We start from the raw sequence: 5,204 nt of genomic DNA on the forward strand, positions 1-5,204 counted from the left end.
CAATACAAATGAAACAACCAGCTTCCCTCTCTAGTCACCATCTTCTCTACCATTCTCAAGCAACACTACTGAAAAGACGTTTGCAGTAAATACTGATTTCTTAAGCAGTTAGTGTTTTTGCTTGTAGGAGCTGTGCAGTTTCTTGAAGCCGTCTGTTCCATGTATTTGAAGGGCACTTTCTAATCTTAGGCCAGGGTTGTTTTAGTCAGCTGTGGTAAGGCATGCCTGGCATTCGGACTGGAACATGGCACAAAATAGTTTGCTATTACCAACTGCTTCATTTTCTGTATGATTTCAGCGGATCCATGTGCAGGTGCATGTGTGTGTGAGACAGAGAGAGAAGTAACACTTTCTGTAAGATCAGATTTAAAAACCTGTAAAAATCAGCTACAGGAAAATTGGTATGGTTTACTGAGAAAAATTGCTGTGTGAGGAAGAAGGGGTCTGAGTTCAAGTTCAGAACCCATCCCAAACTGTTCCATCATTGCCCCCTTTGGAAAACCACATGAAAACCATGAACCTCAGCTCCTTAATGGTTTTTTATCAAAGATGGGGCTCGTATAGAATGATGACCTACAGAACAGCTTCTAGGACAAAAATGTCATGGCTACATCTGTGTTTGGCATCTTTTCCTTGTTGACTTCGTGTTGGGACTAAATTCACGTCATTTCCTTCTGTTCTCCTCAATCTGCTTCAACCAGAGGTCAGAATTAATTCATTCCTTCTTTGAAGTCTCAGAGCAATTTGGCCATCGCCCTGTTAGATCCATAATCATATTCTGCCATGTGTTTTAATTATTTATGCTCATATTTGCTCTCTGGACCATTTTGTCAATTTTGTGACATCAGAGGCTCTCTGTATTATTCAAATTTCACTCTCACACTTCCTGACCTACTCCCTTGTACACAATAGATGCTTTCAAGGTCTTTGTTATATAAATTTGGGGAGCAAAATGGCAGGGCTAAGGGGACTGTTTGAAATGTGCAAACTGCCTATCCTGACTCCCTCTTTTTGCAGAGTGTGTGTCATGCTAGAATGAAGGATAGGAAGCTACACCAACTGTTTTTGAGTTGATTTCATCTAATGCGTGTCAGAACAGAACTGTGCTCCATAAGACTTCCAGTGGCTGAGTTTTCATAGATACATCACCAGGCATTTCTTCATAAGTGCTTTTGGGTAGACTCGAGCCACCATCCTCTCTGTTAGTACTTAAGACTGTTAACTGTTTGCACCACCCATGAAGTACTGTGTTGCTGTTGTTAAGTGCCATCTAGTTATTTCTGACTCATAGCAACCCTGTATCGAGTTTCTGAGGAGCGACTGGTAGGTTTGAACAGCGTACCTTGTGGTTAGCAGTCTAGTGCTTATACTGACACGCCACAACAGTACTTCAGGAATCTATAGAAAACAGTTCATGTTAATGTGGACCAGACTTTGCCCCTCAATGGATGCCCTTGCTCAGCACCTTACTTTACAATTGCATCAAACCTCTCAGGCTGGTTTGGACCTCAGCACGTAAATCAAATTTCATTAAAATTTTCAAGAAATAAAACACTTGGTTGCTAATAAATGTTTCCACCAGGAACCATGCTGCTCAGCTTCCTGGACACAAAACAGAGCTCCGGTTTTCTTTTCCTATCAGAGAAGTATCATTGTGAGAAGGCTTCTTTGTTTAGAAGGGGAAAAAAAGGAATGAAATATACTATGGAATTCTTAGGCAGATGCTCGCCATTATATTAACACATGTATTATGGCGTATCATGTAATGGTACACTGTGGGGAATCGTAATGAATAGTTTGCCTCACAATAATGTGCATTGTTGATGTTTGTTAAAATAAAGATATTCAATTTATAATAAAAGGGATTAAAAGCTTAATTCATGACTATGTTAATATTTTTCTGCAAGTACACAGATAAATGGTAGCGTACCTTATCACATTGAACACCTGCACGTACAAGTTCCCCTGCTGAGATCTCCATGGGATTGTATGTTTTACAGAGCTTAAACTTTCCTTTCCCAAAATAATGATATCATTCGTTTACAGATATAGATAGTTTCGCTGTACTCTAACGCTATCCTGAAATGAGTATTCAGCTAAAAAATATGGGATTCATTGAGCAGGGATATGCCCTGACTTGCCCACCGTCATCACAGATGACTAAACACCGCAACAGACAACAACGTGTGTACGTGTTCACATCTGAGAGCCCGCACGAGGGACCCTGCATGCAACTACTGCTGCTGCCAGCGCAGTGGGCTGCAGGTGGACCTGACCTTCTGAAAGGTTGTTGTACGGAGGCACTTGTGAATGTAATCATATTATAAAACGAAAACTCTGCCAGGGAAGTTTGTTACTTAAGAGAGACCTATGAAAAGTGATTTGAGTAAAGTGTAATTTATTCGAGTCCTGGTGTGGTGCCGTGGGATCAGCTCTCGACCGGAACATTGGTTTGAATGGCAGGGTTGGCCCTTCAAACTCACCAGCAGCTGCTTGGAAACCCTATACAGGATTGCTATGAGTCGGAACTGACTCGACAGCACTTAACAACAACATAGTTTAATAGAAGGTCATATATCTGTAGTGTAGTGGTTGCGAATCGGGCTGCTAACCTTCAAGTTGGCAGTTCGAAACTACCAGCGGTTCCGCGGGAGAAAGATGAGGCATTCTGCTACCGTAAAGATTTACAGCCTGGGAAACCCTGTGCAGGGTCACTATGAGTAGGAACCGACTCCACGGCACTTAACAACAACAACAATGTCTTATGTCATGTATACATTTTGTAAGGTATAAAGAAACAACTTCAATTTGTGTGTGTGTGTGTCTTTAAGTCAAGTTTTCCTTATGTACTGTTCACTGTACTTAAATTGAAATTGATCTACAGTGTACTCTTGTGGATTTTTTTTACTAGAATGTGATCTATAGATTCTTTTTTCTTTTTAAAGTTTTATTATGAATTGAGTGAAACTTACAGAGCAGATCATCAGTTTTACATTCAACAAGTCATATACTTTGTTTCATTACAATGATTATAGTCCAAGGAGCTCTGGTAGTATAGTGGTTATGAATCGAACTGCTAACATCAAGGTCGGCAGTTCGAAACTACCAGCTGTTTTGCGGGAGAAAGATGAGGCTTTCTGCTCCCGTAAAGATTTACAGCCTCGGAAACCCTGTGCAGGGTCGTTATGAGTAGGAACCGACTCCATGGCACATAACCAACCAACCAATGTATCATCATTCAACAGTATTTCTTTCTATTCATTTTCGTTTTCTCTCTCTTTTTTTTAAACACTCAGGCATACATAATAATTTACACCACCAAAGGGCACATTCTGCAAGACTGCGTCTGGACCACCAGCTCTCAGTCCCTCTCTTCCCGTGAATCTAGAGTCCTCAGCTGCTCCCTCTCTCCATGTCCCCATCTCTGCCTCCATCTCTGGTGTCGCTGCTTCTCTGGAAAAGGTCCCACATTCCACTTGTGCTCTTCTCCCTTAATTGTGATCTATAGAGTCTTGACTTTGAGGGGGTTTTGTGTTTTTCACTTCTTTTCATGTTGTTCTGAAAATGGGTCTTCACCAAATCGGCCTGCTTCTCTTTTAAGAAAGGTGTTGGTTTAATACAAATACCAGTGGGAAGTGGGGCTGGGAAACACCTTGCACATGTCTGAATGTGTAAATCCCCAGATATCTCTGGGAGAAGATAATTTCATTGAGTCTTTTAAATTATTTATCTGGTTTCAAGTTGTACTCTAGGAGCAGCTCTGGGTAGAAAACCAAGATAATATAATTTCATATCTTTTCCCATGTATTCAGGTGGCACAGTGGGTTAAATGTTGGCCTGCTAACCAAGGGCCAGCGGTTCGAATCTACCGGCTGCTCGGTGGGAGAAAGGTGAGACAGACTGGTTTTGTGTTTTTGTTTGTTTTACAGATTTGCAGTCTTGGAAACCCTAGGGAACAAGTTCCTCTCTGTCTTTGAGGGTTACTGTGAGTAGGAATCAACTGGGTCCATGTACTCAAGTTAGAATAAAATGTTTCAGATTTCACTTGATGGATTTCTTATCTCTCCATCTTCTATCTCCTCTTCAAGATACATTCTTGTCTTCCCCTCTGAAAATAGAACCATTTTAGGGACTTTGCCAGTCTGGGCTGTCAAAGATACAATCTCCACTGCTTGACTACTCAATATATTGCTGTTGTTGTTAAGCGCCGTTGAATCGATTCTGACCCATAGTGACCCTATATAGGGTTTCCAAGGAGCAGCTGGTGAGCTTGAACCACCAACCTTGCAGTTCAAACGACTTTGCAGTGTGACTCATTCGTCCACAGACCACCATATATATCTGCTTTGGTCCCCACTACCTTCTCCCCCCACTACCTTCTTAAAACAGTTGCTATTGAGAGGCCTTCAACTCATTGGGACCCCATGTTGTCAGAGTAGAACTATGCTCCCCAGGACTCCCGTGGCTGCATTTCTGAAAGTAGACTTGAACCTTTCAGTTAGCAGCTGAACACATTAACCATTTGCACTATCTCAGGCCTTATTAGAGACCTTGTTTTATCATTAATTGCGTCTCTGTCCTGAATTGGCAACTATATATATATATTTTTTTTTTTTAAAGTTTTTATTGTGAATTGGATGATTTTTTACATGGGAGAACATCAGCTTTACATTCATCCTATCGTATTTCATTTCATTGGGATGACTACAATCCCCTCCATACGTCATCATTCAACAGCATTTGCTTCCAATCCCTGTTTGTTTGTTTTTTTTTTGATGTACAAAGAAGCACTCAGGAATATATAACCATTCAAACAACCAAAGGGCATACCACTGTCCCCTGGCCTGTCTCCTGGCTGCCAGCACACAGCCTAGAGTCCCCAGCTACTCCGTCTCTGTACGTCATCATCTGTGTCTTCATCTTTGTTGTAGCTGCTTCTCTTGGTAGGGACCCGCACTCCACTCTTCTCCTTTAATGGTCCCAGGGACCTCCGCTCCTGGACTTCAAGATTAACCACTCCCCTCCTTTTGTTACAAAACGTCTATCTTTACATTTGCAACTATCACAATCAGTCATGATAGCAATTATTCACAATTGAACCACAGGAGTCTTTCTGTAGGTGTTGAATTGTTTCCAATGCTGTGTCTGTCATACTGGATTGTTCCTGTAGCACTTTCCTGACTTCTTCCTTATTTTTCTCAACT

Source organism: Chrysochloris asiatica, unplaced genomic scaffold, assembly GCF_000296735.1.
Source record: "Chrysochloris asiatica unplaced genomic scaffold, ChrAsi1.0 scaffold00029, whole genome shotgun sequence".
NCBI classification, from domain to species: Eukaryota; Metazoa; Chordata; class Mammalia; order Afrosoricida; family Chrysochloridae; genus Chrysochloris; species Chrysochloris asiatica.